Raw genomic sequence first — 14,059 nt, forward strand, 5'->3', positions numbered from 1 at the left:
ATGGCCCCTTAACAACCTGAGAATACCAGCCTTTAGCTTGGCGGGTTGTCAAAAATCGAAGGGGCGGGAACCCCACGCCTTTTTTTTTATTATTTTTTTATTTATTTAAATAAATAAAAAAAAAAAAACAATGTGAGCACCTATCTTTTTTGATAACCGGCTCTGCTAATGCTGAGGGTTGCAGCCCCAGCTGTCAGCTTTGCCTGGCTGGTTATCAAAAATACAGATGAACCCAAGCACTTTTGTGTTTGTTTTTTTTAATACCGCACGCACTGGCTGATGAATACTCCCATCAACCACCACCTGCTCTCACTATTCTTAGCAGTAGCAAGTGTAGGCTGATTGGCGTAGTAGTCCCATCAGCTGACACCAATGACCGGACAAAAACTTTTTACCTCAGATCACAGCTCTGGGCTCACGCTGTCATTTGACAGCATGGGAACCACAGCTGTCTGAAGGGAGGTAATGATTTTACCTCCCAACAGGAGCAGTGTTTGCTACTCTGTCATGCAGATGATAGCGTGGCAAACACTGGATGTCCGGGCCCCCCTATTCAAGTGAATGGGGTCTGGGTTTGGGTACTGTTCTGGTACCAAAACGTTTTTTGTTTTTTTTTGTTTTTTTACACTGTTTGGCCTAACCTGAAAATCCAGGAGTCCACCCATCTCTATTCACGATAGTAATAACGTTTCATCAATATGACTTCCGTTTATATGTGGAAATAATCTAAAATTTTCTACAAACTTCAGAAAAATGTTTAGAATTGAGAGTCCTCAGTGGTTGATACCTTTTAATGGCTAACTGAAAAAATGGTAACAAATTGAAAGCTTTTGAAACTACACAGGTCTCTTCATCAGGCATAGACTAATACAAATTCTGAAGAATCACATATTTATGAGGGGTCATCACAACAGAGACCCCAATCAGGACAATAAAACATTCCTTATCCAAGAACTGGCCCAACATTTATGGACATAACTGTTTATCTCTCATGGTAATTCTGCTTCATGCCACCTGTCTTATCCATGGTTTTTTTTTGTTCTGTGCTATGTTGTGCATAAATATGTGATTCTTCAGAATTTGTATTAGTCTATGCCTGACGAAGAGACCTGTGTAGTCTCGAAAGCTTGCAATTTGTTACCATCTTTTCAGTTAGCCATTAAAAGGTATCAACCACGGAGGACTCTCAATTCTAAACATTTTTCTATCTACTGGCTAACACGGTACCAAGATATATATCTTTCCTGCTACAAACTTCAGAACATTTTTACTAAATTTTTTTTCCTTTAGGCACCACATCACATTTGATGTGACAAGAGGGGTCTATATGACAGTGTAAAATTTTTTATTTTTTAAAATCGACTGAATGTAGAAATGCCCCATATGTGGCTGTACAATACTGCTTAGCTATACAGCGAGTCGGGAGGGACGGAGCGCTATTTGCCTCCTGGAGCGCAGATTTTCCTAGAATAGTTTGCGGACTCCATATACAGAACCCCTAATTCCTAGAAGAGCAAGACACCCACTTCAAGTGACCGCATTTTTGAAATTGTACCCCTCTGCAAATTTATCTACAACTAGCTGTACTACCCGGCTTCGCCCGGGTTAATGACTGCTGTTAGCAAAATAGAATGTGTTAACAAAAATTTATTCTGCACACAAAAACCACAAAACAAATAGATAGAAATGTAATTATTAAAAGGCAAAAACTAAGCAAATAGAAGCATTTCACAACATATATTAGCTTTGTTATACTGAGAATGTCTTTGTTGCCTATATTAACCAATCAGAGCTCAGGTTAATTAACTGTAGCAAAATAGAAGCTGAGCTGTGATTGGTTGCTATTGGCAGCCTGATAAATCCCCAGCCAACAGGAAGCCCTCCCCCCTGGCAGTATATATTAGCTCACACATACACATAATAGACAGGTCATGTGACTGACAGCTGCCGTATTTCCTATATGGTACATTTGTTGCTCTTGTAGTTTGCTTATTAATCAGATTTTTATTTTTGAAGGACAATACCAGACTTGTGTGTGTTTTAGGGCGAGTTTTATGTGTCAAGTTGTGTGTGTTGAGTTGCGTGTGGCGACATGCATGTAGCGACTTTTGTGAGATGAGTTTTGTGTGGCGACATGCGTGTAGCAACATTTTGTGTGTTGAGTTGCATGTGACAGGTTAGTGTAGCAAGTTGTGTGCAGCAAGATTTGTGCATGGCGAGTTTTGCGCGTGGCGAGTTTTATGTGTGGTGCATTTTGAGTATGTGCAAGTTTTGTGTGAGGCAACTTTTGCATGTGGTGCAACTTTTGTACATGTGGCAATTTTTCTGTGTGTGCAAGTTTTGCATGAGGTGAGTTTTCCATGAGGTGAGTTTTGCACGTGTGGCGAGTTTTGCGTGAGCCTAGTTTTGCATATGGCGAGTTTTGCATGTAGCGAGTTTTGAGTGGTGACTTTTGTGTTTCGACTGTTATGTGGCGAGGTTGGTGTGTGTGTGTGGTGAAATGTGTGCTGAGGGTGGTATATGTGTTCAAGCACGTGGTAGTGTGTGGCGCATTTTGTGTTTGTGTTCATATCCCCGTGTGTGGTGAGTATCCCATGTCGGGGCCCCACCTTAGCAACTGTACGGTATATACTCTTTGTCGCCATCGCTCTCATTCTTTAAGTCCTCATTGTTCACATCTGGCAGCTGTCAATTTTCCTCCAACACTTTTCCCTTCACTTTTTCCCCATTATGTAGATAGGAGCAAAATTGTTTGGTGAATTGGAACGCGCGGGGTTAAAATTTCACCTCACAACATAGCCTATGACGCTCTCGGGGTCCAGACGTGTGACTGTGCAAAATTTTGTGGCTGTAGCTGCGACGGTACAGATGCCAATCCCGGACATACACACATACATACATACACACATTCAGCTTTATATATTAGATATACCTGTATGTAATCTCCTGTATATAGTATATACCTGTGTGTCATCTCACCTATATATAGTATATATCTGTGTGTCATCTCCTGTATATAGTATATACCTGTATGTCATCTCCTCCTATACATAGCATATACCTGTGTCATCTCCTCCTGTATATACTATATACCTGTAGGTAATCTGCTCCTGTATATAGTATATACCTGTGTGTCATCTCCTCCTGTATGTAGTATGTACCTGTATGTCATCTCCTCCTCTATATAGTATATACCTGTGTGTCATCTCTCCTGTATATAGTATATATCTGTGTGTCATCTCCTCCTGTATATAGTATATACCTGTGTGTCATCTCCCCTGTAAATAGTATATACCTGTGTGTCATCTCCTGTATATAGTATATAGCTGTATGCCATCTCCTCCTGTATTAGCCCTCGTTCACACGTTATTTGGTCAGTATTTTTACCTCAGTATTTGTAAGCTAAAATGGCAGCCTGATAAATCCCCAGCCAACAGTAAGCCCACCCCCTGGCAGTATATATTAGCTCACACATACACATAATAGACTGGTCATGTGACTGACAGCTGCCGGATTCCTATATGGTACATTTGTTGCTCTTGTAGTTTGTCTGCTTATTAATCAGATTTTTATTTTTGAAGGATACCAGACTTGTGTGTGTTTTAGGGCGAGTTTCGTGTGTCAAGTTGTGTGTGTTGAGTTGCGTGTGGCGACATGCATGTAGGGACTTTTGTGAGATGAGTTTTGTGTGGCGACATGCGTGTAGCAACTTTTTGTGTGTCGAGTTGCATGTGACAGGTTAGTGTAGCAAGTTGTGTGCAGCAAGTTTTGCGCATGGCGAGTTTTGCGCGTGGCGAGTTTTATGTGTGGTGCCTTTTGAGTATGTGCAAGTTTTGTGTGAGGCAACTTTTGCATGTGTTGCAACTTTTGTGCATGTGGCAATTTTTCTGCGTGTGGCAATTTTTCTGCGTGTGCAAGTTTTGCGTGTGGCGAGTTTTGCACGTGTGGCGAGTTTTGCATGTGGAGAGTTTTGCGCGTGGCGAGTTTTGAGCGGCGACTTTTGTGTTTCTACTTTTATGTGGCGAGGTTGGTGTATGTGTGGTGAAATGTGCACTGAGGGTGGTATATGTGTTCGAGCACGTGGTAGTGTGTGGCGCATTTTGTGTGTGTGTTCATATCCCCGTGGTGGTGTGATTATCCCATGTTGGGGCCCCACCTTAGCAACTGTACAGTATATACTCTTTGGTGCCATCGCTGTCATTCTTTAAGTCCCCCTTGTTCACATCTGGCAGCTGTTAATTTGCCTCCAACACTTTTCCTTTCATTTTTTCCCCATTATGTAGATAGGGGCAAAATTGTTTGGTGACTTGGAAAGCGCGGGGTTAAAATTTCACCTCACAATATAGCTTTGACGCTCTCAGGGTCCAGACGTGTGACTGTGCAAAATTTTGTGCCTGTAGCTGCGACGCCTCCAACACTTTTCCTTTCACTTTTTCCCCATTATGTAGATAGGGGCAAAATTGTTTGGTGAATTGGAAAGCGCGGGGTTAAAATTTCACCTCACAACATAGCCTATGACGCTCTCGGGGTCCAGACGTGTGACTGTGCAAAATTTTGTGGCTGTAGCTGCTACGGTTCAGATGCCAATCCCGGACATACATACATACATACATACATACACACACACACACATTCAGCTTTATATATTAGATTGTAGTGATTATTTTGGCTCCATGGGTGTTTTCCAGAAACACAGCAGTGGATGCTGCTGAGTGAAAATTGCAAACTGCCGTTGTAGTGACCAGTACGTTGTAGTGACCAGTATGTTATGCCCAGCTCATGTTTCTGGAGACACCCACTTGTACATTACGTGAGCTCTCATCACTACAGAAATGCCAAACATGTGGGTGCCAAATGCAGTTTATGCACACTGGGGCTCAGATGGGAGGGGGCATTTGGAAGCGCATAATTTGCTGAATTTCTTTTGGAGGTGAGGAGCCATTACCTTTTTCTAGAGAATTTGTGCTACAAATAATGTGGAAGCCCCCTATATTTCCCCGTTAACAGATGACAGATCTGAGTGAGGACTTGCTTTTTTTGTGGATTGAGTTGAAGCTATTATTTTACATAACGTTTGGGATCACATTTATCTGGCGCTCTACGCTGGCCACTTTGTTTTCTTTCTAGATCTCCAAGTGATGTGATTCAGATGAAATCCCGGAGGGATCCATTCACTACAATGAGGCAGCAGAGATACCCTGGACTCCGTCTCGCCTCTGTTCAGTAGTGTCCGTTTCAGAAGTGCACAAAACTGGCAGACGGCACTTTTAAGAGCCAAGCCTTACTGCAACTTTTGGTTAGCAGAATGAAAAAATAAGTAGTTGGTCAAGAATTGGTTCCTCGCGTGGTATAAGTGATTAGACGATTTTATTCTTTGGGTCGGTGAGATTACAGCGATATCAGATTTAGATCGGGTTTTCACGTTCGGCTGCTGTCACGGCATGTGAGGTCTTGTTTTTTGCGGGATGGGCTGACTTTTTTACTGGTGCCATCTTCGAGCAAATAACACTATCACTTTCTATTCCAATTTTTGCAAGGCAGAATGAACAAAAACCGGCAGCTTTTTTTTTTTTTTTTTTTTTTTTGGGGGGGGGGGGGGGGGGGAAGGGGGTTGGTATAAAGCTCCTCATGTGGTAAAATTGACAAGGCAGCCTTTGTCTTCAGGTCGCTAAGATTGCAGATATCCAATTTAAATATTTTACTAGGTTTTGGCGCTTCCACACAAAACTATTTTAGAGAAAAAGGAAAATAATATTGCATTGCTTTATTCTGAGAGCTCCAACTTATTTTTCTGTTGTATGGAGGCTTGTTTTTTGCGGGACAGAATGATGTTTTCAGGAATATCATTTTTAGTTACATTCATCTTTTTGATCGGGTTTCATTCCTCTTTGTTCGGCGGTATGAAAACAATCGTTTTGGTTTACCGGATATCATCAAGTCACCATGGCAACGATCGGCCCCTCGATGACGCCGGAGGGTTGAGGGGGCCCCCTTCCTCTGCCAGTCTTCTAAATGCTGCAATCAATATTGATAGCATCTTTTAGCGGGTTAAACTAACGGAAGTGGTGCGGGCACATCTCCTGGCGGTGAGTGTCGGGTATCCGCTGTCGTACCAGCTGAACACTCAGCAGCAATCACCCGCACACAACCTCCTGTGCGAGACCGATCGCCTTGACGTATATATACTGCATTGGTCGTAAAGTGCTTCCCCAGCATGACGTATATATACACTACACACGTCAGGAAGGGGTTAAAGAACGGGGGAAAAAAAAAAAAAAGTGAGTGAGTTTATATAACCCCTTCCTACATATGTATGTGACTGCAGTACCGCAATCAGCCGTACAGTTACTTCTCAGGGATGGCACAGGAGTTGTGTCCGTGCCGTCCGCAGCAGAAGCCGGCTATTGCACAGAGAAGCATCAGCTGCATGGGAGCGGACACAGCTGTGATCCAAATACTGACATTTCAGATTCCACTGGTGAGAATAGGGATATCTGCATGTGAAGAGCTTGACAGAAGGAAAACGCTCCCCCTTATAGCCCATCAGGAACTCTGCTGTGCATTTGGGGGTGGCGGATTGTTGTTATAGCAATATGGCATTTATGGTTTCTGCATCCTCCCTATATCTTAGTCTGTCCGCTGTCGATGGAGACGACCGGTCATACACTGACAGCTTATATAAAGCTCTGTACTACATAAGTAGTACAATCGTTTTCAACGCCATTAAAGATTTATGGCACTAGTATTGTTAATTTAAAAAAAACACTGTGTACAGAGAAAAAAACATTAATGCAAACACATCTATTTACACACTTGCCTACCCAAAATCCCAGTTTTATTAATAAAACAAAAATGGCTTATTTGAAAAAAAAAACACATCCTTGCAAAAACAACATTTGGCATTGCAAACCTCTCTATAAAACCAATTTATTGGGCAGAGTGAAGGTGGTACGTCACCAATTTTCTAACTAAATATATTTCTAAAGGTGCTATTGACATGAAATTCTCACCAGATGTCAGTAATAACCCATCCAATTCTTACAGGCAAAGAATACAAACCATAGATGTTCATAAATTAAATTATGTGAAATAATGAGAAATGAGACAGGGAAAAAAGTATTGAACACACAAATAGAATGCTTTGTACAATTGCCTTTGTTGGTGATGACACACAAACACTTCACATCTTGAAGGATCCATGAGCTCCTATGAACTCTGAGCTTTAGTTCCTTCCACACATTTTTTATTGGATTCAGGTACAGTAATTGCCTGGGCCAGTCTAGCAGCTTTATTTTCTCTCTCTGAAACCAATTGAGAGTTTCCTTATCTGTGTTTGGAATTGTCTTGCTGAAATGTCCTCCCTCGCTTCATCTTCCTGAGAGATGGCAGCAGAATTTTATCACGAATGCCTCGGTACATTTGTCCATTCATCCTTCCTTCAATTAAAAGAAGTTTGCCCGTGCCGTATGCTGAAAAATAGCCCCACACCATGATGTTCCCACCTCCAACCTTTACTGTTGGTATGGTGTTTTTGGGGGTGATATGCAGTGCCTTTAGACCTCCAAACATGGTGTGTATTATGGCATCCAAAGAGTTAAATTTTGGTCTCATCTAACCAGATTATTCTCCCAGTATTTCATTGGGCCTGTCTAAGGCTATGTGCACACGTAGGAAATGTGGTGCAGAATTTTCTGCACTAAATCTGCATCTCCTGGCAGAATCAGCAGGTGCGTTTTTTATGCGTTTTTGTGCAGATTTTACCACTGCAGATTTCTATTAATGGAGGGGTGCAGAAACGCTGCAGAAACGCACAAAAGTAGTGACATGCACTTCTTTGAAATCTGCAGCGTTTCTGCGCAGATTTTTCTGCACCATGTGCACAGCTGCTTTTTTTTTTCACATTGATTTACATTGTACTGTAAATCACAGTGCAGTTCTGCAGCGTTTCTGCAGCAGAAAAATCTGCTGCAGTTCTGCACCAATTCTGCATCAAATCTGCATCGTGTGCACATACCCTAAGGCAAGTTCATTTGCGGATCTGCAGCGTTTCTGCACCTCAAAAAACGCTGCGGATCCGCAGAGAATCCGCAACGTGTGCACATACCCTAAATGTTGTTGAGCAAACTTTGAACGCTCATGAACTTGCTTTTTGTTCAGCAATGGAGTCTTGCATGGCAAGTGTGCATATAGGCCATTGGAGGTTCAGAGCATTTCTTATTCTAAGAAAGTTAATGTACCTGCTGATTCCAGGTCTTTCTGTAGCTCTCCACAGGTGGTCCTTGGCTCTTGAATAACTCAGATAATTCTTTTCACTCCTGTCTGAAATCTTGCAGGGAGCACCTCATCGTGGCGAGTTTATGTTGATAGGATGTTCTTTCCACTTCCGGATTATGGCCCCAACAGTGCTCACTGGACCCTTCAGTAGTTTAGAAATTCTTCTGCAACCATTGCCATCAGTATGTTTTACAACAATAAGGTTGTGAAGGTCTTGAGACAGCTCACTGATTTTACCCATCATGAAAGGTTTCCTGTGTGGCACCTTGGTAATAAGTCTTTTTTGTAGGCCATCAGTTGAACCAGCTGATCCTAAGTGGCAGAATTGCTTTCTAATAACTGATAGATGTAATTTGGAGTCATGACTCTCCATGGCTTTTTGCACCTCTTTTCCTGTGTAATTTCTCATTATTACACATACCGTATATAATCGAGTATAAGCCGAGATTTTCAGCCCATTTTTTTAGGCTGAAAGTGCCCCTCTCAGCTTATACTCGAGTCATTCCCAGGAGGGGGAGCGGCGGCTGTCACATCATACTCACCTGCTCCCAGCACAGTCCCTGCTTCTCCGATGCTATGGTCTGCAGCAGCTCTTCCTGTGTTCAGCGGTCATGTGGTACCGCTCATTAAAGTAATGAATATGGACGCGACTCCACTCCCATAGGGGTGGAGCGCATATTCATTACTTTAATGAGCGGTACCAATGACTGCTGAACACAGGAACAAGCTTCCGGCCCGGGACGACGGAGAAGCAGGGACCGCGCCGGGAGGGTGAGTATAATGGGGGAGGGTGAGCATTTCGATATTCACCTGTCCCTGTTCCACCGCCGGGCTGTTTGACGCGTCCTCTGGCTGTGACGTTCAGGTCAGAGGGCACAATGACGTGTTTAGTGTGCGCGCCGCCCTCTGCCTGAACAGAGAGCCGGAAGACACAGCGGCGCACGGCGGTGGAACGGGGACAGGTGAATATCGCAAGTGTTGGGGGCCTGAGCGACGAGAGGGGAGTATGTCATTTTTATTTTTTTTTCATCGCAGCATATGGGGCATAATCTTTGGAGCATCTTATGGGGCCATCAACCTTTGTGCAGCATTATATGGGGCATAATATTCTGTGGCGCATCTTAAGGGGCCATCAATAATGTTTTGTGCAGCATTATATGGGGCATATTTTAATATGGAGCATCTTATGGGGCCCATCATGAACTGTATGGGGCATTATATGGGGCATATTTTAATATGGAGCATCTTATGGGGCCCATTATGAACTGTATAGAGCATTATATGGGGCTCCTGATTCAATATGGATATTCAAAAACACTTAACCTACTGATGTCTCAATCAATTTTACATTTATTGGTATCTATTTTTATTTTTGAAATTTACCAGTAGCTGCTGCATTTCCCACCCTAGGCATATACTTGAGTCAATAAGTTTTCCCAGTTTTTTGTGGCAAAATTATGGGTCTCGGCTTATACTCGAGTATATACGGTAACTTAAATTTATGGACATCATGGATGATTTCTTTGCCTAGGTGGATTAGATGGGTTGTTACAGACATCTAGTGAGAATTTCATGTCAATAGCACCTTTAGAAACATTTACTGGTACTTAGAAAATGGGTGATGTGATCAATATTTATTTCACCTGCTGTATGTACATATACATATGTACACAAAGAAAAAAGTGATCAAAAAAAACCATACAGTGGGAAAAATAAGTATTTGATACACTGCTGATTTTGCAAGTTTTCCCACCAACAAAAATCGGTCTAATTTTTATCGTAGGTACACTTCAACTGAGACAGAATGAAAAACAAAAAAACCCATAAATTACATTGTTTGATTTTTACAAAATTAATTTTCATTTTACTGCATTAAGTGTTTGATACAATACCTAATTTTTCCCCGCTGTATGCATCCCAAAAAAATAAATAAATAAATAAAATTGTACCAATAAAAACAGCTTGTCCAGCCAGCAAACAAACAAGTCCTCATACAAAAGAAAGTTACGTTTTTCAGAATATTGTCGTAATCATATTACCCAGCAGAAAGACAACAATTATATTGAATGGTTAAAAAAAAAATAATAATAATAATTATAATTACTGTTTTTTTACTGTCTCCCAGTGAGTAGTAAAAAGTCAAAAAGTTGCATGTAACAAAATGTTACCAATGATAGTACAGTTTGTTAAGCTCTTGGATACAGCTCTGCTGACTGTAAGGCTAGACTGTAAGGCTATGTGCACACGTCAGGATTTCTTGCAGAAATTTCCTGAGCAAAACCGGACATTTTCTGCAAGAAATCTGCATGCGTTTTTTTGCGTTTTTTCCAGAGGTTCCCAATGCAATAATATAGTGGGAAAGCTTCAAAAAATCCGCAAAATTAATGAACATGCTGCGTTTTTTTTTACCGCGATGCGTTTTTTTCGTGGAAAAAAAACGCAACATATGCACAAAAATTGCGGAATGCATTATAAATGATGGGATGCATATGTATGCGTTTTTATAGCGAAAAAACACGAAAAAAACGAGAAAAATCCTGAACGTGTGCACACAGCCTAAAACTTAGAGCTCTCAGTGTAGAGCAACAAATTATATTTTTTTTTACCCCATGTATTTATTATAGAAAACGAATACGTCAATACAAGTTTGGTATCTAGCATGATTTCTGCAGAAAAATTAATCGCATACTAAAACAACACAGCAGTAGATTTTCTGTTTTGTTTATATTCCTCCCTATAGAGTTAATACAAGTTTGTTAATAAGTTACGATAAACGCTGAAATGTAAAGTGCTGCAGAATAAATTAGCGACATGGAAATACAAATTGCTCATATTTACACCAAAATGTTTCCACTATATAATGAATCTCCGTGGGGTAGGGGGGAAGGGGGAGAATATGGCTCTTGGAACATAAAGGCTAAAACGGTCCATGACGCTAGGGAGTTAATGAGGCCACCTTCAGTGGCAAGGTTATGTCTGGTATTGCACAAGAGCCACTAGTACCCACAAAGACATTCGGCTTTCCATTACAGAATGGTATATAGCACCAGTATACAGCTCGCCTGCCCTCCCGACATGTCTTCTAGAAATTATTGTAGTCCAAATGAAATGGTTCTGGATCATGTGGTCTTAGAACCGTTCCTCCACCTAGAAATGTATGAGCAGACAATGGAGCATTACCCTTATCCCGTGCCTGGACAGTGTCAGTGTGTGGGGACAATCTGAATGGTAACACCCAGTTGTCAATCTATACACAAGACCCCTAGTAGGAGTAAAAGAGGAATAGCAAACCAAAGCACAGACTTTATGGTAATTTTAGATTTTCATCCCCTTGAACCGAGAAGCTTAGGATGAACATATTGAGCCCACACAAAATCCCCGCCAATGACTGCAGGATAATTCTCTTTTCTGGCCAGGAAGCTGCTTTCCTTGCAGGCATGAAGTGCAGCGGCTGGCCAGGAACAAACACAAGTAATAAGTCGTCCTGTCTATTGTTAAGCACCTATTACTTGCACGCAAATTCTAGGAAAAGGGAAGCTCCTACCAAGACAAAAAAAATGCTGAAGACATATTGTTCTGTCCCAGAAGAACCCACCCGGTCCATTTCTACAGTACAGGCAGATACAGGAGTGCCACTGGTACACAACGAGGGGGGCAGCATGGGATGTCAGCAGTCTGCAGCCTTACCGCTTCTAAGAGCTGTGAAGAATGAATACCAAATCTGGCAGCCGTTCCTCTCTGTAAGCAAACTATCCTTGAGAAACCAGACAGTCAAAAGAACAGTCCCCGTGTGAGCCAAAAACAGCCATTCTGATGGAGAGGGACCATCAGAGGCAGGGGTGGGGGGAAATCTCAGCAACTAATAACCCAGACAATCAGCCGGATGAGAACACGGAGGACTTCAGCTCCAAGACCACAGTATTATCTTTGCACAACACCCAAAGCTAACACCCCACTGTCTGCATAAGTCTCAACTCCATCTTGAATGCTGGAGGCCTAATCCAGAGATTTGCGTTTTTCAACGATAGGACACGCATCCGTTATAGTCCATGGGGTGTTCACAAGAAATACTGATGAAACACTGATTGTGGAAACTGACCAAACACTGATGAGAAGCACTCCTGTACCACAAGCATAGGGGAAAAAAAAAAAAAAAAAAAACACAATGAATGAGGCCTAAAGTGTTGCTTACATTGGCCGACCGATCGCCGTAAACAACCACCTATAAGCTACAAAAAAGTTGGTTATAGTTATTTAACCCCCTTTGGGACCATGATTATTTCTTTCCTTCTCCCAAGGAACGTAACTTTCACTTTTCCATCGCTCTCACCAATAATATCCATTTTATTAGATCACTAGCTGAAGAGCTCAGCGTTGCCTGGGCATAGTAAATATCTGTGGTTAGTTATAGCACCTCACTTCTCTTATTTCCCCCTCACTCCTCTCATTCCCCCCTAACACTTGTCATTTCGACCTCACATCTGTCATTTTCCGATCACTCCACTATTTTCCCTCACTCCTCTCATTTTGCACTCACACCTTTTCATTTTCACCTCACACCCCTCATTTTCACCTCACACCCCTCATTTTCCCCTCAGTATATACAGGTTTACATAGTTACATAGTTATTAAGGTTGAAGGAAGACTGTAAGTCCATCTAGTTCAACCCATAGCCTAACCTAACATGCCCTAACATGTTGATCCAGAGGAAGGCAAAAAAAACCCATGTGGCAAGGAGTAACTCCACCATGGGGAAAAAAATTCCTTCCCGACTCCACATACGGCAATCAGACTAGTTCCCTGGATCAAGGAATCTAGTGTATATACCCTGTAACATTATACTTTTCCAGAAAGGTATCCAGTCCCCTCTTAAATTTAATTAATGAATCACTCATTACAACATCATACGGCAGAGAGTTCCATAGTCTCACTGCTCTTACAGTAAAGAATCCGCGTCTGTTATTATGCTTAAACCTTTTTTCCTCCAGACGTAGAGGATGCCCCCTTGTCCCTGTCTCAGGTCTATGATTAAAAAGATCATCAGAAAGGTCTTTGTACTGTCTCCTCATATATTTATACATTAAAATAAGATCACCCCTTAGTCTTCGTTTTTCCAAACTAAATAGCCCCAAGTGTAATAACCTATCTTGGTATTGCAGACCCCCCAGTCCTCTAATAACCTTGGTCGCTCTTCTCTGCACCCGCTCTAGTTCAGCTATGTCTTTCTTATACACCGGAGACCAGAACTGTGCACAGTATTCTAAGTGTGGTCGAACTAGTGACTTGTATAGAGGTAAAATTATGTTCTCCTCATGAGCATCTATGCCTCTTTTAATACATCCCATTATTTTATTTGCCTTTGTAGCAGCTGCCTGACACTGGCCACTGAATATGAGTTTGTCATCCACCCATACACCCAGGTCTTTTTCATTTACGGTTTTGCCCAGAGTTTTAGAATTAAGCACATAGTTATACATCTTATTACTTCTACCCAAGTGCATGACCTTACATTTATCCCCATTAAAGCTCATTTGCCATTTATCAGCCCAAGCTTCTAGTTTACATAAATCCTCCTGTAATATAAAATTGTCCTCCCCTGTATTGATTACCCTGCAGAGTTTAGTGTCATCTGCAAATATTGAAATTCTACTCTGAATGCCCCCTAAAGGTACCGTCACATTAAGCGACGCTGCAGCGATAGCGATAGCGACAGCGATGCCGATCGCTGCAGCGTCGCTGTTTGGTCGCTGGAGAGCTGTCACACAGACCGCTCTCCAGCGACCAA

The 14,059-nt window shown here is 41.9% G+C and overlaps 1 protein-coding gene across 4 annotated transcripts in view; it reads right to left on the reverse strand.

Moving 5' to 3' along the window:
• Window positions 1-14,059, reverse strand: part of LOC143805724 (integrator complex subunit 6-like) — a 140,403-nt gene that overhangs the window by 37,363 nt on the left and 88,981 nt on the right. The window lies entirely within an intron of this gene.

This window comes from Ranitomeya variabilis, chromosome 2 (assembly GCF_051348905.1).
Source record: "Ranitomeya variabilis isolate aRanVar5 chromosome 2, aRanVar5.hap1, whole genome shotgun sequence".
Taxonomy (NCBI): Eukaryota; Metazoa; Chordata; class Amphibia; order Anura; family Dendrobatidae; genus Ranitomeya; species Ranitomeya variabilis.